This window comes from Eptatretus burgeri, chromosome 8, assembly GCF_056783735.1.
Source record: "Eptatretus burgeri isolate ZD-2024b chromosome 8, Ebu_testis_v1, whole genome shotgun sequence".
NCBI lineage: Eukaryota > Metazoa > Chordata > Myxini > Myxiniformes > Myxinidae > Eptatretus > Eptatretus burgeri.
In genome coordinates, this window is record NC_140968.1 from 71,207,353 (window position 1) to 71,233,420 (window position 26,068).

Below are 26,068 nucleotides of genomic sequence, written 5' to 3' on the forward strand. Positions count from 1 at the left end.
GCGTCTCGGTTTTCTATAGGTTTTCTTGTCGTATAGGTTTTCTATTATCATCGCTTTTCCGAAACCTTGTGAATTCTTGGATTTTTTCATTGGCTCACCTTGGCATTTATGAAAATCTGGAGTGGTCACACTGGCCAACACCAGGCAGTGCACAGCATGCATATGCAAATTCTGGATACTCACAGGTAAACTGGAGATCATGTCAAAGCACATGTTGGTTGACCATTGCATTGCTCGGGTACATGTCAGGATCAATTTGTGTATTTGTTTTTCTGGTCCACAGGAACTTTATTCCGTTAATATGTATTCATGAATAACATGCAGCATTTTTGGGGGGGACTATTGGTTCTTGTTCACAGAACATTTTGAACATCCCACACATGCTATAGAATATTAAACATTTGCCCACACAAGCTTCTGAAAGATATAAACCTCTGCAACATGATGACAGCCACCATATAAACAAACACCAGTTAGTCTAAAGCCAGCTTCCTACGCATCCATTGAGTTACGAGGCAACCGAGCGGTTGAGCAAAGCCGATGCATTTGGGTCGAAAATATTTCAACGGACAATGAATGGTCTGCTCGTTCTTCTCATCAATGCCAGCTTCAAGCACAGACATCATACTGGCTTGTTCTCAAGAATAATACTTGCCTCACAAAACCAATCTGTTCAACTGATGTTGGATCGATTGAGAAACAAGCAAATCAGCCTGAATTCGAGATGGAATATAGGAATTCTTCAGTGCATTTCTCCCATTATTATAATGATGAAGTTTTCTTTTTTTAGGATTATTGGCCAGTGTGCAGTTGATTTGCTGGTTATCCTCGCTGAAGGAGAGGGTATTGCATTTGGGTATGTTTGTCTGTCTGTTTATTTGTCTGCGCACAACTTTTGTATTTTTCTGCACAACTGCTTCTCAGATTGAGACAAAATTTTCACTGTCGGAGCTAATACTCATGTATAATGTTTTAATGATAATTATGATGTCATAGGTCACGTAGTGTGGCAGCCATGTTGGAAAAACGGAAAACTTTGGAACTCTGTATCTCTGAAACCGCACGAAGGAAAAAATTGAAACTTGGCACATGGCAAGTACTTATGGGGAATGAGTGTGATTTTTTTTGTCAAAGGTGCCTTCATTATGACATCATGATTACATATGCAGAACACGTTTGAACAGTTTTTGAGGGTCATCGAGGGATAAAATGGTCCACAAATATGTTTTGATAACGTCATCGGTCACGTGATCTGGCAGCCATATTGTTGTTTTATTTTTAACCTTCAAAAATGTTCTTCTCTGAAATGGCTGAACAGATCGAGGCAAAAGTTAACACATATGACCGCCTTTCCATGAGGAACAAAAGGTTCACACACACACATGTTATCAGAGTTCATGTGGTTTGGCAGCCATATTGGATTTACCCTAAAACCCATAAAGAAAATCTTCTCCAAAGCGGTTGGACAGATTGAGCGGAAACTTCACACAAATGTTCCCCAAGGCTTGCGTGTTCAAGGTTGTTAAGGAATAATTGATAATTCACATGGTTTGGTAGCTACATTGGATTTAAGAAAAATATTAAATAATGTTTTCTCTGGAACCGCTTCATCAATTGATGTGAAACTTGACAATTGTGATCTAGTAGTGATGGGGAATACATGTTTTAAATTTCAACTTGATTGGCCACATGGTCTGGCAGCCACAATTTTTTTTTATCTGGGTTTATTTTTATTTTATTTTATTTTATTTTATTTTTGAATGAGGCTCACTTGGCGGTGCCAGGATGGGCTTGAGGGTAGAGCAGTAGCAGCTGAAATGCCAATCCTCTCCAGGTTCCTCCTGATGACTTCATCTTTGCTTTCTGCTTGTTCGGGTTCCTTCTGATTACTCCAATGCAGGACTGTACTTATTTGGTTTTCCATTTGATTTGAATTGAATTTATTTTAAACCCATTCTGAATTCGATTGAATAATATTTTTAAAAGGTCAGTTTTAATTAAGTCTCTTATTAATTATGCAACACACCAGCACACAAACACCACACAAAATACAACACACAAAACAACATAAACATCACACAACACGCCACACAACACACCACACAAAACAAGTCCTGATGAGGGTCTGCGATCTCTGATTGCTCTTTTTCTTGTTTGATATGGTCTTCTGATGGCCAAAGTCAAGGTGCAGGCCTGCAATTGCTGATTAATCATCCATCCATCTCCATCACTCATAGAATATTCATAATTAAATCTCTGTTTTGGCTAATATCCATATTTTAGGTCATCCTCAACCCTTTTAGGTTTACACCTAAAATGCCCATAAATATACCTCAAAATTATACTACACTCTAAAGGAACCACGAGTCATCTCCTACATATTGTATGGGCCTGATCACACCTGTAATTTTGATTTTTTTTTTAAATTTTAAAAAGTTTAACAGCAGTCGGTACATGTGTGAACACGTGAGATGTATTGTCGTAATGGTCGACTTCATAATGCATGATAATAATAATGCACAAACATTGATAGAAAAAATTTTCTTCACTGCATGTGACAATAAAGAAACAAAAATAGGACCATGATCCTGAAGCTCACCTGGATCAGGAGCAACAGTCACTCAAACCCCCCACAGACCCCACGAGACTGATTTTTTTTTAATGCCATGAACAAACCTTGGTACGTCATGGGTGATGAAGGTTGTGGTCAGGTTTCATCGAAATTGTGTGTGTAGTTTCGGAGAAGAGAGTAAATACCTATTTTTGGGTGGGGGGGGGCAGGGTCAAACCTCCCCACCACCTCTCCCATAGATCCCCTGAATGAACGCAGATTTTGATGCGGTCGATCCACCTTCGTAAAGCATCAGATATGAAGGTTGTGGCCAAGTTTCTTAAAAATTGTATGTTCGGTACTTTGGTTCAACCGATTAATGAATGAAGTGTTTACGGACTCACTGACTGACTGACTGACTTAATGACCTATGGACACTGCGGAATCACATAAGCTCACCGGACTAAAGTCCAGGTGCGATAAAAATGACTGGCCCTTCTTACCTGCCAGAATTTATGCTGCTAGGACCAAACAAGAGTGCAGATTGAAAATATTTTAATTATTTATGTTACGGTTATGTCAGGCTCAAAGTGGGTCTTGCACTTAAATCAAATGTGGGACAAAGACTTTCGTAGATATTAGTGTACTTTAAAATAAATTACAGGCGCATTAGTTAAACAATGGACAAACACAAAGGTAAGCAGGATTGGATCATGCATTCAGAGCCTCATAAAGCGAGCAGTTCAAATGTGGTCATGAAACAGGCCAACTTAGTTAAAAACCATGACATGCAGTGTCAACATTCATTCGTGCAGGAAATGTCCTATCGCCTATTTTATGCCACTTGGCCTTTTGGAGAGGTTACATCAGCTGCTTGCATCTGTTTAAATTTGCTTCAACATCATCGTTCCCACCACCCAATTCAAAGTCTGATGGAGAATTCAAATTAATGGGAAAATCATACATTAATCATTTGGATGCTGTCTGTTATGCAATAAAAGGCCATGTTATCTCTGATGGAATGTCATCGAATGATGCCGGGGTGAAAGAAGGAACATCTGTAACCCAAGAAAGGCTTTGGCATGACTCACCAATCATTGTGGCACCTTCCTCTATTCTCTAACCTCTCATTATATTCTACACCCATTACTTCCTCTTTCTACACACTCTCTTATTCTCACCCTCGACTTGTTCCATTTTCCACCCTCTCCTTCGATTCTTCACCCTTTATTTCCTCTGTTCTATACCCTCTCCAATCTTCCACTCCATACACTTCACTTCCTATATTCTCCACCTTCTCATTTTTGTATCCTACACCCTGTATATTGGTACGGTTCTAGGAACCGTACGCATACAACATACAGGTGTCCCAAGTCAGTTATGCCGTTAAGTATATGTGTAGACAGAATCCCTCCTTGTGTGTAGTGGGAAATCGAAGGGGTGCGTTGCGATGTTTTTTTAGTTAGGGTAATAAATCTTTATATCCCATCCTCCATTGCGATCCACAGGACCCGAGCGCTTGCAGCCTTCGGTTCGCTGGCAACAACGTACCACGGTCCACCTGTTGTCTCTGGAGGCTCGTTTTTCCAAGACAGAATCTTCGCTGTCGCAGTTCCGATTTGGCTTCTCCAAACGCTCCAACTCTTTCTTGACGAGTCCACACGCGTGGAGTGGGCGGGCCTCGCCCAGAAAGGGCTGACCCATGGGAGCCCCGTCCAATCAGAGCGGACAGTGACATCAGTTCTGACCAAAGCCCCGCCCCTCTGAGCGAGGTCTATAAACCACGACACCATCCTCATTCGTTCAGTTATTTGGGGGTCGTTCGTTCTGTGCTTGGAGGCCGGAGTTGGTTGGAAAACGAAGGGGTTCCTGCTGCTGGGCTCCGCTCACGTCTCACCCGACTATTGGTCCCGGCCCACTCGAGCTCCTCCACGGACCCGAACTCCACACGGGCGGCTGTGGACCTGACTGCACGACTGTTGGCAGGTGCCGCACCACGGAGCATTCCTTTTCCCGAGACTCAGGTACTCGAAAGAACTGCGACCTCAGCCCGCCTCCCTCCCTGGTTGCAAAAGCCCTTTGCCTTCAACTGGGTTTATTTTGTCCGAGTGTGTGTCTGAGTGTGTGGCGCCAGTCTAATAAGTAGAAACTGTATAAGTGTTTTCGATCATTGTAAATCTTGCCTGTGGATTCCCGCGTAAGTCTGCTCTGTGACTTATTTTGCAAGTTGCTGTAAATTGTCGCACTACATCTTCTTTCTTTCCCCTGCATAACGCCCCAATAACCCTGTTTCTGTGCCGCATAAATTTCCTCGTTTATTATAAATAAATTATTGTAAAAATGTTCCCAGTTCGTTTCCGTCCTTTCTTGCATTGGTCCAGCATGGTTTGGATCTGAGTTTTCGCCGGGTCTTTGTTCCCGTTCATCTGCTCATCCGAGCCGGCACAGCTTTGGCAGTTCCGCTCAACTGCACCTGAACCGGAGTTGGTAGTCGGTAGTTGGAACTCTACTGCAGTCGGTAGAGTGACCCGGTTCGAGCAAGACGTGCCGATGGTTAATTAGGTAAATTGGTTCGAGACAAAAAGACCCTACGCTACGCGGTGGAGGTATTGGCGTCCACGGTCGGTTAAGCGACCCGCCGCCTCACGGAGTTATCCGTGAGCGACGGCCTACAATTCCGGGAGTCTGGTGGGAGACGACGTAACCTCCACCACCTCGCGGTCGTTCTCGCCACCGGTTCCTGGCCCGCAACAATATCATTTACTTACTGAAATCTTCTTCCTCCAATAATGATGTCTATTTATTGCATTCACAAATAAGGTGGAATAATTTTTTTCCTCACCCCTCCTCAGAAATGCTTAATACATGCACCGTTCCATTGAGGCCTCCCTTTACTCATATCTCTTCTGTAAACTCTTTACCTTCTCTCTATATTACTCCCACCCCAAACCTCCTTCATCTCTCCGATCATTCTCTCCTTTTTCAAGTTTTATTTTCTAAATTTAACCCCATGCGTATTAATAACAAGGAGCTGATACTCCAGGTCTCCTACCTTTTGGGTGGTATGAGGAATAGATATCTGCAATAGACAAGCGAAATGGTCAACGGTTTCTTAAATATTGCGTACACAAAAGATGATCGGTTGGTCAGTCAGATGGAGCTCATTTTAAATTTAATGCCGACCTGGCCAACCCTAACCCTAACCCTAACCATATATATTTATTTATATTTATATATATATATATATATATATATATATATATATATATATATATATATATATATATATATATATATATATATATATATATATATATATTGTTTGTTTGTGCGTGTGCAAGTTGCTGTTATTGGCTGCTATATCCACACGTGGGTGGGTTTCAAGAAGAGATGGAACAGGGACCTCAAAGTATTTACGTGTGTGTGTGTGTGTGTGTGTGTGTGTGTGTGTGTGTGTGTGTGTGTGTGTGTGTGTGTGTGTGTGTGTGTGTGTGTGTGTGTGTTGGAATTGTGAGGAACAGAAAATGAAAAAAACAAGATGTGTGTGTGTGTCCACGTCTGTATATTTTCGATCAATGCAAAACTTTAAACAAAGGAGGGACTCCGCATGGAAAACATTTTATTGGTAACTCTGCCATCAATGGGGACATGGTGTGGCAGCCATGCTGGATTAAAGGAAAAAGTTTGGACATCTTCAAAACTACTCAAAGATATAAATTGAAACACGACATATTTCATCAACTCCCCATTTGGTACATCGGGTGATAATGATGACATCATGATTGAAGTGGTATTCCTGCCACAATTGCATGGTTGAATCGAAATCCTTATCTGAAAAATCTGAAACTTCATCCATCTAATCTATGATCTGATGTGAGTGAAGAATTAAAGTTATGATGTCATCAATCACATGGTCTGGCATAAAATATTTGATTGAAAATAAATATGTAAAAAAAATCTTCTTCCATAGAACCGCTTAACAGATCGATGTGAAACTTCATACATATGATTGACTCGCAAAGAGGAAAATAGCTTGAAAATTTTTTTCATGTTCACCTTCATTGATGTAATTTAGCCTTAATGTGCACAAAAGTGGTTGTTAAATATCCTGATAGCAATCAATAATCATAAAGCTACAGATAATGACAATGTATGTGACATAATTGGGTAGATGGATGATATGAGTATCTGGGCCATATTAGCAGTGGGCCATAATCGTAGCGTGTTGAGTTAATGATGGTATCTTTTTTTTTTAGAATGAGTGCACATAGCGAGACTATGTGCTCCATGAGTGCCATTCTAGTTCGCTTTTAAATTCATTTTCTCCACAACCGCTTGAGCATTTGAGACAAATCTTTCAATATAGGAGCACTGACCCATGGAGAAACTTTGAGCAAAGTTACATGATAATTGGATGGAAAATTTGGCCGGTGTTACAAAAATTCTGTTTTTTTGTAGGCATGGGTTGCAGGGTGTTTAACGTTTCAGGAATAAACGGCCTCAATCTCGCTTCGATGGACTTTAGCTGAATTATATGATCCCTTGTTCTCCACTCTCTCTTTTCTTTCTTCTCTGTCTTCTCCTTTCTTGATCCTCCTCTAGCCTACCCTCTTATTTTGTTGTCTACTCTTTACTTCCAAGTGCTATTCCCCACCCTCTCTTTTTTCTTCTTCATTTATTCACCTTCTTCATCCTAAATTCTTCACATTCTCTTTCCTCCATTGTCTCTTTTCCCTATTTTTAAATTATTTTCATGCCCCATTCCTTGTGCCTTTCCATCTGTAGTAGACACCCTCACTTTCCTTTTGCCCCAACTTATATTTTTACCATATTATGGTATTAACCTTCCTTTATATTCTGAAATTTGTATTTTCTAATACCTCAACTTTCTTTCCACAATTCATCACTTATCCCAAATCCTTTCTTTCTTGTTAAACATTTTCTTTCTTCAACAATCCACACTCTCTTGTCTCTTCAATCGCCACCAACCATACTGCTTGTTTCCATTTTTTCATTAATCAGTCGGTATGCTCACCTTTCCCCCATTGCTCACCAAGCTTACCTTCCATTTTCTATCTTTTCCTCATTCTCCATTTTCTGGTGTCTCCCATCTCCACCTTTACGTCCTCATTCCTCACTTCCTCCTTCTTCTATTGCACACTATCTTCCTTCTCCTTCCAAAATCTCTTCATTTCACTTTTTCAAATCTTACAAGCCAACATTGTTTGTCATAACACACACCATGTCTGTCAATCGTATAATGAAGAGGGATATGATAAAAGGAATCTGTTTGTTGTAAAGTATATAACCTCCTCAGCAACAATACACCAGGGCTCCTAATTCGTGGCATAGTTGGCATACAGCTGTCACCCCAGCACAGTGTATGAGTACACACTCTGACTCATGGAACCTGTGTGGCAGGAAACCCACCAGAGATTAGCTACACATCATCAGGAGGTTCGGTCAAGTGCGAGGATCCTCTGATTGAGGTCACCTTAGTTCAGGAGAATGGGGATGATAAATTATACCCTTTTTACACCAATGGAAGTGAAGGGTGTAAAATAGTAGCATCTCTGACAGCGAACTCTATTATGCCTTATTATTTATTCTGTTGGCGGAACAGAAAAAGCAAGATCATCATCATCATTTTGTATGCGGAACGTGGTTGCTGATTTGCATCATTGCTGGGAACGTGGCTGTGCTACTAAAATCAAGATAAACAAGCAGGATTAAAATATGGATTTAAAGGTGCTTTTGTGGGTCTTTGGATGCATTCAATGGGAGCTCAATCTGTAGGTTGAGGATTATTTTTTCCCAAACTGCAGAACCTTCTTTGAGACAGTGGCATTTGTCCTGACAGTATAGTTGTCACATAATGTCTTCTTTGACAAGAAATTTCAAAGAAACTGTTTAATCAAGGCAACCAGTGGCAGCTGGATACAAATCACTGCTCTTTTTCTTTTATTGTTCTCTCATTTATAATGTCTGCCATCTTCAACTCCAGCGTTCCTTTTATGTAGCATTGCATGTATTCATATTTTCTATTCAGCATTTATTATTTTACAAAAAAAGGTTCTTCTAAACAAAGTTAAGACAGTGTTCTAGTCCCCCATTTTTTTTAAGCAAACAGGTAGGAGTCGACCTAGATCTATGAATCAGGTATAAAATGGGCCACCTCGTGCTGAAGCTGAAGTGCAGGCTTGAGGAAGTTGTGGATCATCTGTGGACCACACTGATAACAACCACTAATAATCATAAGAGATACTCACAACAGTCCAAGAAATTCCAGGGTTTTGTGTTTTAGTTGTCAATACATGGGTACATTTAATTTCTAAGAATATATTTATACACACAAAAGATATAATATACCACATGTCACGTCCGGTCATGGCAGAGACATTGGTTGTGGTGCACATGGGTACTAATGATATGGGTGGATTATATGCCGAGAACTTGCAAAGTACAAATTATTGGGTTATAGATTGAATGAAAGGGGTTTCAAGGTAAGATTTCCAAAGAATGTTGGTACAGTGGGGAATTTTCAAGAAAAGCTATGTGTATTAACCTGTGGTTGGAGGAATGCTGTGGGCAGCATGAATTTGGGTTTTCAAAGAAGAAAGTTTTCAGCGGGCAAAGCGAGTGTGTCCACAATGATGGCAATTCATAAAACAGAAAGGGGGCAGCAAAGTTTAAGTGGAAATTTGAAGAGGAAATTAAGGCCTTTTTTAGGCGAGAGGAGGGTGGATACGACGTGGGATTTTCCCAGGTGACAGTCTTTCCCCACTACAGTTTTGCCTGGTCCTGGACCCACTGAATAAACTCAATAATGAGCGAAGACCTGGATACACCCAAACATCCAAGAAAATACCTTTCATAAAATTTCATAAAATATGGATAATTATAGAAATAGATATAGATAAAATAAGGTATTTCACAAAATACCTTGTTTTATCTGTACCTTTCATTATCTTCAACATTTCTATAATATCTCCTCATAACCACCTCCTTTCTAGTGTATAAAGGCCTGTCTCCCTCAGCCGCTCCTCATAGCTAAGTCTCGCTTGGCCCAGAATCAATCTAGTCGCCCTGTGCTGAAACCTCTCTATGACATGGATGTCCTTCCTGAATTGTGGTGACCACAAATGCACACAATATTCTATATGTGGCCCTCACTAAATTCATGTACAATGTTAACACCACCTCTTTTGATTTATAAATGATCCCCCTCCGAATACAACCTAAACCACTATTTACTTTCCCAACAGCTGCCTGGCACTGTGCTGCCTGCTTACCTCCCGTATCTATTACCACCCCCAGATCCTTCTCCTGTGTAACATTCTCCAAAATTACCCCTTGCATCCTGTAATCTCTATTTTCATTGTTCTTTCCCATCCGCAACACCTTACACTTGCTCAGGTTAAATTCCATCTGCCAATCTTTTGCCCAAAATCTGCAAGTATCAATACTTTCCTGTATCTGATCACTACCCCTCTGCTATCTCCCTTACCTCCAAGCTTTGTGTCATCTGAAAATTTGTAAAGCCTACTCTTCATCCCACAATCCAAATTGTTGATGTAAATAATGAATAGTAATGGTCTGAGTACTGATCCCTGAAGTACCCCACTACTTACATCCTCCCAGCAAGACATCCTCCCACTCACAGCCACTCTTTGCTTCCTCTCACTGAGCCAGTTTGCAATCCAATTAGCTACCTGACCAGTCACTCCACAAGCCCTCACTTTGGCTAACAACCTCCAATGTGGTACCTTATCAAATGCCTTCTTAAAGTCTGGATATACTATTTCCACCGCCTTTCCCTCATCCACCCAATCAGACACTGCTTCATAGAACTCTAAAAGATTTGTTGAACAGGAACAACCTTTGGTAAAGCCAAGCTGACTACCTTTAATTAGTTTGTATTTGTTGAAATGGTTCCTCATCTGGTCCTTAATATCTCCAACACCTTCCCCACAACTGAAACCAAACTAACAGGTCTATAGTTTCCCAATTCTTCTCTGGATCTTTTCTTAAATAATGGTGTTACATTTTCTCCTCTCCAATCCTCCGGTACCTGTCCTGACTCCAGGGAACTATTCAAAATATCCGTTAACATCTCGCTTACCTGCTCAGCCACCTCCATCAATACTCTCAGGTGCATATTATCTGGACCCGGAGCCTTAGATTACCTAGCTGTTCCTTTACTTCCTCCACTCCAACCTGGATGTTCTGTAAAAGCCCTTCATCACCTCCTTGATAAATACTCTCAGCTATTGGCAATTCTCCTGACTGTTCTTGTGTAAAAGTTGAAGAAAAATACCTGTTTAATAAGCCTACCATCTCACCTTCATCACAAACCACCCTCCCGATGCTATGTATTCCTCAATGGGCCCACACTGGTCCTAACCTGTTCTTTTCCCCTGATGTACTTTAAGAAAGCCTTGCTATTATTATATGTTTAATATTCTTAGCCATGTCCTTCTCATACTCTCTTTTGGCTTGCTGATTTATTTTCTCAACTTGCCTCTGTTTACTCCGATAGTGATATTAATCGAAGTCCAGTCCTGTTATTTTAAACCTTATAAATGCCTTCTGCTTCTCCTTAATAGCATTCCTTATCCCACTGCTCAACCACCCTGGTCTCTTTCTGTTTCTAGTTTTACACCTCATTGGAATGTACTTACTCTGCACTCTACACATTTGTTCCTTGAAGGTTTCCTATTTCTCTGATGTTGATTTTCCTGTTGTTAGAGTCTCCCGATCTACATCACCCAATTCTCTGCTCATACCCTCGAAGTTTGCCTTCTCTACTATCCTGAACTCTAACCCTCAACAGAATCTTTGCACACACAAAGTTTTGGTTACTTGCTCCTAAATGCTCTCCGAACTCCACCTCCTCCACCGTATTGGGATCGTTACTTAAAAAGAAGTCTAACACTGCACTCCCCCTTGTGGGCTTATCTACAAACTGGGATAAAAATCACTCCTGGACTAAAACTAGGAAATCCTCATCTGCTCTGCCCTTTCCCCGTTTCTCCACCCAATATATCCCTGGCACCTTAAAATCCCCCGTAATCAATACTCTTCCCTTTCCACATGCCCTTTTGAATTCTTCATGTACTCCTCAGTCATCCTCCTCCTTCACACCCAGAGCCGTATAAAAGCATCCTTCCAGTATCTTACTGTTTTTTACAATCTCTAATCTCCACCCATCCAGATTCCTCAACATTTATTCCTTCCTTAATGTCACCCCTTTCTCTTGATGCAATGCTGTCCTTTTATTTACCCAGATTGCTCCTCCTCCTCCTCCTCCTCCTCCTATTCTCTCCTTCCGATCACACCGATACACCTTGTAGCCTTCTAATCCTGTCCTCCAGTTACTCTCCTCCTAAAACCATGTCTCACTCACTGCAACTATATCATACTCCTCGCAATCCACTTTGGCTTCAAGTTCTTCCATCATATTATTTAAACTTCTGGCATTGGTATAGAATATATTTAACTTTTCCTTTCCTGAAATTTTATTTTCTTGCCTATCCTTACTCATCACAATTTTATCTTACAAATCACAAAATACAAGGAAACTTGAGTGAGAGTGGAGGTTCTCCTCTACCCACTCAAGTCTCCAAAGAGAAACACTCTTGGAAAAAAGGATATTTCCTTCCCACATTTAGCGTTTCTGAATTCCTTAATTGCAACTTTGAAATTGAATAAGACAAACTTTCAATTTTTAATCATTTTAAACTGAGATCTTCAATGCCTCTCTGCATGTTGTTGTTGTTGTAGTTGTTCTTCTTCTTCTTCTTCCTATGGCAGCTATCATTTTGTTGGGGCACAACGAAGCGACTGAGCTCTGTCCCTCTTCCAGTATACTCGTACTCATTTCGTCAACCTCAGAAGGATAACAGGCTCTGAATCAACCCCACGTGGTGTTAATTCAGCAGCCAACAGGGCTTAAACTTAGGATCCTAAGATCCCAAGCCAACCACCCTCACCACTAAGCCAACATCAGGCTTACTCTGCATGATGAAGGGAGTATAGCAACATATATTTGCAGAAGCGTTTTCTCACATACAACATGAGATAATTGTGAAAATTGTTTGCAAAAGGGCATTGAAGGTAATATTGTACAATAAGAATGCCACTCCTTTGTAGTATGAAAATGCACTGCACTAAATAAAAGTCCCATGTTGGTAGTTTACATTGTGATTCATTCTCATTCAACCGTAAGAAGTGCTCAAGTGTACAAGGCTTGTAAAAGTACAAGCACTCGAATTATGCCCAGAGGTAGTGTGAATCCAGTAATGGCACCCAGGATTAGAGACCAGATAGGCATGTAGAAATCAAAAAGTTTTAGTCGGTGTATACTCCATGGGAAAAAAATGATTGTGGCAAAATTCGAAGTTTCTGCAATCGGTGCTGCAGGCAAAACTGATCCAGATATTGTCGATAAGCTTGCTGTATAAATAGGTTTGAATGAAATATTGAGAAGAATGTGATACAGAAAAGCACAAAACAATCCTATCAGACGCAGCGCTACAAGGAAACCACTGCTCACAAGACAGACATTGGGCAACAGTCAATGTGATGAACAGAACTAGAGATATGGCCTCTTTGCAGATTAAAACGAGTTCAAATTGCAAAGAGAAAAATAAAATCAACGACAGCTTGTTTGACAACAGAGAAGAGGGTGATGTCAGAGATAATGTGCATAATCTACAGTAAATTACAGTGAAGGATCAGTATTTAGACTTTTGTGTATAGACATATCCAGTGTTCATCATCTACTACCATGACTGCTCTGTTGGCAGCTACGGGAAGATTCTGATCCATCAATGCTATTACTACAGGGTGTTACATTTGTGGAAGCGGTGGGAGGTGGAGCAGCCAATAGCCCAGCAATTCTGGAGTTCATGATGTTTAAGGTTTCTCTCAATGAATGCCAGCTTAGCTGTGGGACTACAATAGCACCCTATTGCCTTACGTCTTGTTATTTTGCTTACAATTGCTCCATTATCAACCTCCTTCCTCCTCACAGTGCTTTACATACTTTTTTTTTTTATCTGTGAAGCGATAAAATGACGCGTAACCTGAGAGTCTGAGTGAACATATGTCACAATTAGGGATGATTTCCTGAAACTGGTAGTTTATTGACAAATTTATTTGAAATCCCCTCAGTGATAGCTCATGCACACACAATCAAGCTGACAACTAGTCAGAAAAGATGTGCAGTGATCCTCTTTATGCAATAGAAATGGTTGTACGTATGCAGGTGAAAATGTTTGCAGAGAGCTCAACGAAGTCACTTTCTCACAATGGGCCATCTGACTACACCGGTAAAAATCACAGAACCGTTCGAAGGTGTCCGTAAATGAAAATATCCGAAAATAAGTCTGAAGACGACAATGGTTCATGAGCAGTATTTGATGATGTAGATTGTTTCAGAAGTCAAGGATGAGAAAATGTGATCATTTTTGACCAAGTTATGAAAATGATCAACATGATGTGGTACGAGTGACAGGTTATTAGCTGCAAAATGTCGAAAACCCGGTTTCGTCCAACAACTTTCAAAATTTGACCTTTGCATAACCTTTAAAGATCACAAAACAATGTTGTAGACATTAAAATAAGGAAACAGGATACGTGCTATAGCTTATTGGAGTTAGTTCCTCAAAGAAGGTCGAAAACCCAGTTCGATTCCCACAACTTTGAAAATTTGACCTTTGTGGCCTTTAAAGGTCAAAGGTCAAGGATTATGACCTTTGGTGAAAAACTTCCTGTGGAACATTCCAGGAACAATATAATGTCATATAGGCTATATGGCATTTCACACTCCTCGAATTATAATCCATACTTTGAGGAAATCAGCGTAAAAACAAACTTGAAGGGGGCGCCACGGGCAAGGTGTTCGAGATAGAGAAAAATGGTTTCAAGACTTTAGGTGCGGAATGACCTCAAGATTATGCATAAAAAATATTGTCATCCGAGCTCTCAAAGTTTGGGCGGTCATATGATTTTTATGTCAAAATTCGCAATTTTCTAAGTTCGTGACCTTGTGACCTTGACCTTGGGATGAAAATGAAAAATCGGACAATGGCAAGTTTTAGATAATTCATTTTGCTATTCAAATACTGAAGAACCCATTCCATTCAGTCAATTCTCTCGGAGAAGATAGATTTTTAATCTGACTACCCCCTAAAAATGGCTATTTTTGGGGCATGGCTCCGCCCACATTTGGCGTGCCACGCCCTCATCCAGGAAAACACGAGACATTGATATCGAACACAAAACCAAGTTTCATCAAGATCGGATCAAAGTGCCTGGAGTTATGCTCTGGACAGACAGACACACAGACAGACAAGCCGGTAGGCAGACAAGGGGAGTCGACTACCCAATAGAACCTGATGCGATGGGCCCGTTCGATGAGGAATGACCTGAGGATTAAGCACAAGAAAATTCATGATTCTAGCTTCAAGGGTTAATGCTGCAGATTGTTTTTTCCTTAAAATACCCCCACATTTAGAGGTTTTCGGCCGTTGCTAGGCAACGGAGGGGTCCATAGCAACGCTTCTTTCTCACACATAACTAGGACATACCATGAACCTACCATACCAGTTTCATGTATATCTGACTCATAGCCTCTGAGATATAATGAACTTCGTTTTTTATTGTTTTCGACCAGGGTTCATTCAAAGTCTATCTTCTCTGACAGTTTTCATAGGATCCGGCTGGAAATTTTTGACAATATGGCTGAATGTACTGCCCACAGTCTCTCATGGCCTGATTTTTGATTTTCGAAAAAATTAATTTTTTTATGATTTTTCTACAACTTCAAAGTCCCGTTGCGAGGCAACGGTGGTGTCCATAGCAACGGTTCTCATTTGCACACAACTAGGTCATGGTATGAACCTACCAACCAAGTTTCATCGAAATCGCCATTGTATTGACTGAAATTGCCATTTTAAATACTGATAATAAGGGTAGAACAAATGTCAAAAAAAAATTTTTTTCGACGACATCGACTACCCAACAGACAGACACACAGACATAACAAATATAGTGGTCACTCTGGCTGGCGCTCGTGAACCAATAATTGCAGCCTTGTTGTGCTCACTGCAGGTGAGCAACCCAAAACAATGGGGACAATGGGAGGTCACACTCACTGCTGCTACTTGTTATGTGCCTACGTATGAAGCACGGTTCATCATTGCTTACAATGTGTAAGCATACCCCACTCGTACTTTATGGAGGTACTCTGTTTAAAAAGAATAACGTGTAATACTGGCTACCACCAAGTGGTGTTTGTGGCTCACATTGGCATATTGTGTGGACAGACAGACAGACAAATAATATCTCCTCTGGCGAATAGAAGGTAAAAAAAAACAAACAAAAAAATAGTGTTTAACTGGTGGAATGAATTATTCGAATGCTGTTCTGACTGCTCATGATGGGCTGTCAAGATGGCCTAGTGGTATGTGCACTCGCCTCTGAGCTGTCTAATTGGGGTTCGAATCTCAGCCCAGCTATGAACTGCCATCCTGGTGCTTCACGGGCAGAGCCATGCATCACTGTGTGTGCCATACTTCAGATGGATGTTAAACTTGGTGTCCTGTCTATCAACATTCGCTGCTGGATATTAAAAATTCCATGGTGCCCTTCACAAATAGTAGGTGAGCTACTATTTGTGGTTCTGTGCCGATCCTAGCTCTGGCACCCAGGCCAAATTCCTGCTTCAACCTACAGGAGACACTGTGTCAGCAGCACTGCCAAACCCCTGAGAGAACTGATGGTAACCCACAGTCATATGCTATATATGGACGCCAACAACTGCTCATGGTGTCCCATCTATTGTGACATTTTATAGAGTTTGTCAATTTGGTTTGGCCTGTTTGGCATTCCTAACTGACCATGTCGCTAATGGTGCTGTGACCCAAGGTTCAAATTTTATGAATTGTACTGTGTAAATTTATCTATTACCTACTGATATGTTTGTAATCGATATAAAAGTACACTGATGTCTCCTACTGAACTAGTCCTGCAAATTATTCATCAACTAGCTCCACATGAGCATTCGATCACTGTTAAACAAGTAAAACAGACATAAAATGTCATAGCCCCCATTGTTTTAGTACTTTTGCTCTTTGGAGTTAAAGGGCTAACCCATATTTATGTATACCTAAAATGGCCACGATTCTACCAGTTGGCCATCTGATCAGATCACAAAATAAAGTGAGGGGTACATGCATGCCATCATGTACTGTGATTGTGCCAAGTTTGAACAAAATCAGACCATGCATGCCTGAGAAATGGAAACAACTAAAATGGCTGCCAGTCGGCCTTCTTAGATCTGATGTCGGAAAAAAATGACTTGCTTATGTAAGCCATCATTCATTATCTGTGTAAAGTCTGAACATGATCAGTAAATGCATGTTCGAGAAACTGTTGAGGACGTGTTCGACACGGGTTATTTTTACAACTAAAATAGCCGCCAGCCAGCCATCTTGGATCTGATGTCGAAACAAAATGGCGTTCTTATGCGTCCTATCATGTGTTGTCTTTTTCTTAAGTACAAATAAAATCGGTCCAGACATGTCCGAGATATGGTTGCGGACACACACACACACACACACACACACACACACACACACACACACACACACACACACACACACACACACACACACACACACACCTGGACATATGAAAATCGAGACCAAATCCATAAGCCCCTGTTTCGGACTAAGTCCAACAGGGCCGACAAAACACAAAAGTGAAAGTTATCCTTCATGTGTTTTTAACACATTGATCTGCATTGGGAACATATCTCACTGCGTCCATTATTAGCTTTTCTGGAATTGGAATTCCAGATAAGGTATTGTCATCATGCACTCTTCTGTCCGTCCATCTGTCTCCTATTTCGACGTTTCCGGCCAAACCACCAGGCCGATCCGGCTGAAATTTGACAGCAACGTTCTTCTCCTAACTGGTAATGGGGATTGTAAATCTCGTTCCAATCACATCACTTCGAGTCGGTCAAAATGGCCGACTTAGTAAATTTCTTCAAAAATCTTCTACCCAAGACCCACGAGTCAGAATGCTTCCAAATTTGGGTGACAACATTAGGACAGGGTCCTAAATAAGAAATTGTAGAAGGCATGCCAATGGCATGACCAGAAGTATGTCAAAATTGTGGTTGCGTAAATTCCTTCAAAAATCTTCTTCCCCAGACCCACAACTCAGAATGCTACCAAATTTGGGTTACAACATTAGGGCAGGGTCCTGATGTAAAATTGCAGAGGTCATGCTGATCATGTGACTGAAAGTGTGTCAAAATGACGGGTTTCATAAATTTTTTGGAAAATCGTGTAAATTCCTTCAAAAAATCTTCTTCTCCAGATCTACCAGTCAGAGTGCTACCAAATTTTGGTTATAACATTAGGACATGGTCCAGATAAGCTACGGGTCCAGTTGTCCAATTTTTTTTATTATTTCGTGTACAAAATCGAGGGTCCTGGAAGGAGTTTGGAGATGTTAAAAGGGCAATATGAATGCAGTGACAGTAAGGGCAGTGGGACCACAGTTCGACACAACAGGCAAGGGAATGTACTAACAACAAACGGGGGGAGAGAGAGAGAGAGAGAGAGAGAGAGAGAGAGAGAGAGAGAGAGAGAGAGAGAGAGAGAGAGAGAGAGAGAGAGAGAGAGAGAGAGAGAGAGAGAGAGAGAGAGAGAGAGAGAGAGAGAGAGAGAGAGAGAGAGAGAGAGAGAGAGAGAGAGAGAGAGAGAGAGAGAGAGAGAGAGAGAGAGAGAGAGAGAGAGAGAGAGAGAGAGAGAGAGAGAGAGAGAGAGAGAGAGAGAGAGAGATTTCAGTTAGATATGGTTCATGGGGGTGGAATATATTGCAGATAGGGATGGGAGGTGATGATGATGATGGGATGGAAGGGTGGGATGATAGGAAAATGATTTTGTTTCATGACCAGAAGCAAGTATTGCATAAAAAAGGAATTAAATAAATAAATAATATGGTCTGCCATTCAGGTACTGTATCATCTGCCCAAATTCCAGTGACATCCACCTGCACAGTTTGCCATGAAGTCCTGGCAGAAAGCATATCCTGCTTTCTGACATGCTACTTCCTTTATATGCACTCTTTGAAATCAAAATGGGCCACTTGGATCATGACCACATGGACCATGATCACACGGATCGTGACCACATGGATCATGACTACATGGATCATGATCACATGGACCATGATCACACGGATCGTGACCACATGGATCATGACTACATGGATCATGATCACATGGATCATGACCACTTGGATCGTGACCACACGGATCATGACCACATGGATCATGACCACATGGATCATGATCACATGGATCATGACCACATGGATCATGATCACATGGATCATGACCACTTGGATCATGACCACATGGACCGTGATCACACGGATCGTGACCACACGGATCGTGACCACACGGATCGTGATCACACGGATCGTGATCACACGGATCGTGACCACACAGATCGTGACCACACGGATCGTGACCACACGGATCGTGACCACACGGATCGTGACCACTTGGATCATGACCACACGGATCATGACCACATGATGATGATGATGATCGTGTGAGTCGTCGCTGTCAATGGATCATGAAAAGTGCACCATGACAGCTTTACTCCACACACAGTATTCCGACAGCACTGTCGATTATACACCGTGCTCCTTTGAATGTAAAAACAAGGACAACAGCATCACAATCATTAAGGAGGATGAAGATTAATTAAAAAGGTGTTCGACAATGACGAGAATGTATTTACAAGTTTACAACAGTATTTGATGAGTGTGTGTGGAAGCCTCTCGGAGTGCAAGGGCTAATGAGCAAAATTCATTAACACTTGTATTTTGAATATTTTCTTTCTGCTTTTTTCCATTGGAACAGCCATCATTTGAGTTAAACGAAGAGGGAAACCCGACTCAAGAATCAGTGACTTTACCTCGTCTCCGTAACTGCCATAACATTAAACTGAAATGGCATCAACAAAATCCTGAGCAAACCTCCAAAAAAGGTCTTCTTTAGTGCCTTGAATATCGATGAGTGTGCATCCTGCTGGAAATGTACAACTCTGAGCTCTTGAGCAAAATAATACATTGTCTTTGAGTTGTTATCGCCAATGTCCTGGAGTAATCCATTGAACCAGTTGTCAAATACCGTGCGACATCTCAGGTACACTGGAAGAGGGTGCTCCAGGTGGTCCAGCAAGGTCCAGCTAAATTCCTCAAAAAGTCTCGTATCGGCTCAAGTATTTAGAGTTTGTTTATAAGATCATGAAGGACACAGCATTAATTGTTGGGTTTTTTTCACTCGTACACGGAACCTACTCAGCGATTTCAGAACTATAATTTGTGTGCAATGTCCAGGACACTTTAAAATTTCAAGGTCAATGGATTTCAGTACTCAGTCAACAGCAATTATTGTTTTATTTGAATTGACATGAAAGCCATAATGGTCTATCCAGAGGAAGTAGTAACCCCCACCCTACTCTGGTAGGCACACATCTCAATGGGTGCACGTCCTGCAGGAACACCACTGTGCTAATTCGGTTTCCATCTTCACAGAGACTTGAATCGGTGACCTATCCCCGTAACCACCCAGTGTCAAAGCAATTAAACATCACACATCGCCATGCCATTGTGAGCAGCTCCAAAACAAGAGGTGGTTTGAGAGAGTGGAGTACAGTGGAATATAAGCTACTGTCTACTTGTCCTTCGGTCAGTCGAACCAAGCAATGAGCTGAATCCAGTTACTTTTCACATGGGAGATGTCTTTGATGCTCCACCTGTTCTCACTGCAATACAGCAGGAGCTGACTGCAGTCTCAAAAGTTGCTGCTGCATAACCATAAGGTTGCTTTTCCAAACAGCAAGTCGTGCTTTTGTAGGTGCCCCTTCCAAGTGATTCTGGAGGATGCAAGACCCTCCAGCTGACATCCATCAGAAAACACCGGAAAACACCATAATGGTCGTTTAAAAGTTCCGACCACGTTAAGCATAATGGTGGCATGTTCAATTGCCTCTCTGGAAAGTTCTACAGCCTGCAATTATCCTGACTTTCTAAGTGTTATGCCAAAATTTTTTACATGATGTGTTCGCAAAGGAAGACTGCATAGATTGTCCTTTAATTCCTCGGGTCAATTCCTCGGGCACAGGTCATGCATAAAACAATGTAATCGTAAAGGCAGCCGATGAAAATAATTATGCCTAAAATGTTTCAAACTGCCTTGTTTGATGACGATTGTCTGGTACCTTTCTGAGGTTGAGTGGTATTGATATGCGTGCACTATTCAAAAGGTGATACATACAAAATACTCACTCACACGAGACCAGAATACTCCATTTACTTCAATCCAAAACACAGAGAGAGAAGCAGAGATTTGTTCGTCAACAAACAGATGATGAGAGGACATCAAAGAAAGCACAAAACCCTCTTCAGCATCAGGGAAGGTGGCATTCAGCACTGAACAGCTGTCTCTCTGGTGGGCCTCTACCTTTTGATATATGTGCGTTAACACTCAAACAACCACATAACACAAAGTTAATCAAGACAGATTTCAAAAACATTCAAGGCATTAACACATCAGTTCTGCATGGTGGTCGGCTCCCAAATTGGCAGTTAAATATACAAATTTGCAATGTAATTCAATAGCTATCGAGGAGGGCGTCTCGCCTGTCGTGGTCTTGCCTCCGGACATGCCCCGGGGGTCACTTGCCGGCTTTGCCTCGGCGAATCACCAACATCCTCCGTCTCTTCCTCTCCTCACAAATTCCTCTCCTGCTGCTCTTGCTCACCATCTCTCTGTTCTGTTCATGCTCTCATTTTCTCACGGTTATCTGCCATCTGCTTGGAAAACAGTAAACATTACCACTCTGCATAGAAAAGGTGCAAAAACAGATCCATGCAACAACAGACCAATCAACCTGCTCCCGATCATCAGCAAGGTTATGGAATCCATCATTGCTTCTGATATTGAATCCTTCCTCTTCTCCAATGACTTGATTTCCGAATATCTATTTGGATTTAGACCAGGTCACTCAACCCTGGACATGCTACTTCTGCTGTCCCAACAATGGATGGAAATACTCAATGCCAAACATGAGATCAGAGCCGTCTCGCTCAGCAGCTCAGACATATTATGAGCTTTTGATATGGTCTGGCATCCCGCACTGCTCACCAAACTCTCTTATTATGGTATCCAAGGCAATCTCCACTCATGGCTCGTGGACTTCCTCTCCTGTTGCAGTCAAAGCATGGCTCTTAATGGAATTCTCTCATCTCCTCTTCCTGTCCAGGCTGGAGTTCCTCAAGACAGTGTTCATGGCCCTGTGCTTTTTCTGGTTTTCATCAATGATCTCTCAAGTTGCCTGGACAATCCTCATTATCTCTTTGCTGATGGCTCCACCCTCTGCCATACCATCTCGCATTCCTCAAATCAGCAGGCAGCAGCCACTTCACTCTCTGCAGATCTGGATAAAATCACAAGCTGGTCCAACACTTGGAACATGTCTTTCAATCCTGAAAAATCTCACACCCTCACCATGTCTCTCCAAAAGGACCATGTGGAGCCTCCTCCTCCCCCCCTCACATCTACTTTCTCAACAATCCCCTTGAAGAAGTCCTTTCATTCAAGGTTCTGGGTCTCACTATCTGCCACGATCTTTCCTGGGAAAGCCACATCTCCAAGCTGGCCTCCAAGGCCAGTCGTCGACTGGGCATCCTCCGTCATGCAAAGTCCTTCGTTGGCACAGCTGAGCTTCTAACGACATACAAAGCTTTCATCCACAGTCTGATGGAGTACTGCTCTCGTCTAGGGTGGTGCTCCCACCTCACACCTAGGTCGACTTCACGCTGTGGAAACCAAGACCTTGAGGATCATTGGTATCTCTCCCGATGAAGCTGAGTCTTTGGGCTCTAACTCTCTCACCGGAGGATGGTCGGTGGACTTTCTGTCTTCTACCGTCTCCTCTCCGTCCTTGCTCCCCTCCTCTGTCTGTGATCTGCCCCCCCCCTATATTTCCTCAGGGTGCTCAAATTCTGCCCAAACCCCCTTCTGGTGAAACTGCCGAAATCAAGAATCACTGCTCACCTTCACTCTTTCATTCCTATTTTTTTGTTCTGCCTCTGGAACAAACTCCCACACTCTCTTCAATCCCATTCCTCCCTCCAGGTCTTCAAAACAGTTGTTCACCACCATCTCATATCTTCCCCCATCCAAAACCACAATCTTTTCTACCCCCCGTTAATCCACCTCAAAGCACCTCCTTCAAATTCCCTGTTTTCCTTCCTGAAAGTCCTTGTCGTACCATTTTGTTTACCCCTTGTACTCCACCCCATCCCACTCCCTTCCACAGATATCCTATTACGGTAATCTTTGTTCCCACTATTTTGTGCTTCTCTATCCCACCCCTCTTGTCTCCTGCGTTGTGATATGTTTCTGTGTATTATCTCTTACACAAGCCTTGACTTGATATGCATCGGGGTCGAAGCAGGTGTAGATGGGTGGGGGGGGGGGTTGCCCCACAAAATATGTGTTTCCTTTCTTCTCCAAAACCACACACACACAATTCCGATTAAGCTTGACCACAACCTTCATCACCTCTCATGTACCAAAGTTTGTTCACACCATTTTTTTTCAATCTGGATCTAAGGGGGTCTTTAGAAGGAGGGCTGCCCCCCCCCCCAATATGTATTTCCTTTCTTCTCAGAAACCACACACACAATTTTGATGAAACAAGACCACAACCTTTATCACCTGTGATGCAAGAAAGTTTGTTCATGGCATTAAAAAAAAATCCATAGATATTTACTTCCTTCTCCATTATATATTTTGTGGGTCATCGATGCCTTCCGGTGGTTTCCTGGTTACCTTATCCAGCCACTACCAGATGAGTGCCAAGAGGTATTGCCCCTTTGCTTGGTGTATCTTTTACCCTCTCCATCCTCCTGTAAAATTCTGGTGCTCTCTGGAACATCTCGATTGCCATTGCAAAATATGAAATTTACAAGTCAAGGAAAATAAAAATTAATCAACCTTGTGGTCACAATATCATCCCTATTTTTAAAGGGCTTTCTTCTCAGAAAGACTCAGGTTCGAGTGTCAGCAAGATTCAGGTTCGACTTTGATTGCCATGTGAGCAACAAGAATGTCAGACTTTGTGAATGGAAATGGTTCATGAACGAGTCCTTATGTGTTGTCCAGGACTCTGAATTGGTCTTAACCTTCAAAGAAAGGCATCAATGATTGTGATGCTCAATTTTTTTGTTGGTTTTTGGGGGGTTTTTTTTAACCTCGTTTCTCTGTAAATACATTTCTTCCCTTTCCTCTCTCTTTTATGGATTGACTTGGTCGTGTTTTATGAAAAATAAACGGTGTTGAAATTCAATTATTGGCTGCTCTTTGAGCACCCTTATTCTGGACATTTCCATCTGTCTGTCTGTCCGCGAAACTTTGGTCAAGCCTAGGGGCTAAACCACTCAACCGATTCCAATGAAATTTGGTAGGTAGGACCAATATTTCTGGGAATCGTGTGCTTTCGAATATGGGACCCCGGGCCCTAGCAACGGCCCTTTAAAGTGGTCAAAAAAATGGAAAAAAAAATCAAAAAAATAAAATCGAAAAATCGAAGCTTAGAGTTCTGTGTGCAATCTATCTCGCGCCCTTCATGCCAATTTGCAGCCCTAACAAAAAATATTTATAGGAGGAGATAGGTTTTGGGCGAGTACATGTCGAACATTGCAGAAATGGTTAATTGCGAATATCTCTAAGAGAAAGAGTCTGATTTTGATGAAACTTGGGTGGAATGTGTACAATGTGGCTCGCATGTACACAAAAATGAATGGTTGTTATGCACACCTCCGTTGCTTAGCAACAGCTAAAATACTTTATTGTACATCGTACACTTATTGTGGACTGTACAAAAGAATCAATACCTCCGAAACTGGACCTCCGAGGGACCTGTTTTTTTGTGCCCAAGGAGAATGTCTTACAGCATCATATAAAAAAATTAAATCTTTAGAGAATAAATAAATGGAATTACCAGGGCTGCCATTTGTTAGAGTCCCTTTGGAAACATGCCTGAAATTTCACAAGGCGGGTTTCTGGGCGCAAACTGAGAGGGCTGTGATAATCATATTTATTGTGCTAAATTGATTGATAGCATGTACATGAATATCGGCGAGTCGCGTCGCCCAGCTTTCCATCTAGAGCGAGCAGCCATGTCACCTACCGGCTTCTCTCTCTCTCTCTCTCTCTCTCTCTCTCTCTCTCTCTCTCTCTCTCTCTCTCTCTCTCTCTCTCTCTCTCTCTCTCTCTCTCTCTCTCTCTCTCTCTCTCTCTCTCTCTTTTTCTCTCTCCCCCTCTATCTCTCTGTCTCTCTCTGTCTCTCTCTGTCTCTCTCTCTCTCTCTCTCTCTCTCTCTCTCTCTCTCTCTCTCTCTCTCTCTCTCTCTCTCTCTCTCTCTCTCTCTCTCTCTCTCTTTTCTCTCTCCCCCTCTATCTCTCTGTCTCCCTCTGTCTCTCTCTCTCTCTCTCTCTCTCTCTCTCTCTCTCTCTCTCTCTCTCTCTCTCTCTCTCTCTCTCTCTCTCTCTCTCTCTCTCTCTCTCTCTCTCCCCCTCTATCTCTCTGTCTCCCTCTGTCTCTCTGTCTCTCTCTCTCTCCCCCCTCTGTCTCTCTCTCTGTCTCTCTCTCTCTCCCCCCCCCTCTGTCTCTCTCTCTCTCTCTCTCTCTCTCTCTCTCTCTCTCTCTCTCTCTCTCTCTCTCTCTCTCTCTCTCTCTCTCTCTCTCTCTCTCTCTCTCTCTCTCTCTTTTCTCTCTCCCCCTCTATCTCTCTGTCTCTCTCTGTCTCTCTCTGTCTCTCTCTCTCTCTCTCTCTCTCTCTCTCTCTCTCTCTCTCTCTCTCTCTTTTTCTCTCTCCCCCTCTATCTCTCTGTCTCCCTCTGTCTCTCTCTCTCTCCCCCCCCTCTGTCTCTCTCTCTCTCTCTCTCTCTCTCTCTCTCTCTCTCTCTCTCTCTCTCTCTCTCTCTCTCTCTCTCTCTTTTTCTCTCTCCCCCTCTATCTCTCTGTCTCTCTCTGTCTCTCTCTGTCTCTCTCTCTCTCTCTCTCTCTCTCTCTCTCTCTCTCTCTCTCTCTCTCTCTCTCTCTCTCTTTTTCTCTCTCCCCCTCTATCTCTCTGTCTCCCTCTGTCTCTCTCTCTCTCCCCCCCCTCTGTCTCTCTCTCTCTCTCTCTCTCTCTCTCTCTCTCTCTCTCTCTCTCTCTCTCTCTCTCTCTCTCTCTCTCTCTCTCTCTCTCTCTCTCTCCTCAGCAAGCACTGTGCAATGATTATCAACACAATTTGAGCTGATAGAATGGCAGGTCCTTACTTCCTGAATTATAATGCACTCCCTCTGTTTTTGTTTGTTAAACCCCTTCCAGCCCTATCATGTGATTAAATGTTTTGCATACCTCTGCAATC

The 26,068-nt window shown here is 42.1% G+C and overlaps 1 long non-coding RNA gene across 1 annotated transcript; it reads right to left on the bottom strand.

The window, feature by feature from the left end:
• Positions 1–20,941: 20,941 nt before the first annotated feature.
• LOC147022010 (uncharacterized) lies at positions 20,942–24,898 on the bottom strand. Its single transcript, XR_015061042.1, has 2 exons — positions 23,484–24,898; positions 20,942–21,457 (listed from the first exon to the last, which is right to left on the bottom strand). It is a non-coding gene; the product is annotated as an uncharacterized LOC147022010 (long non-coding RNA).
• Between the last annotated feature and the right edge of the window lie 1,170 nt (positions 24,899–26,068).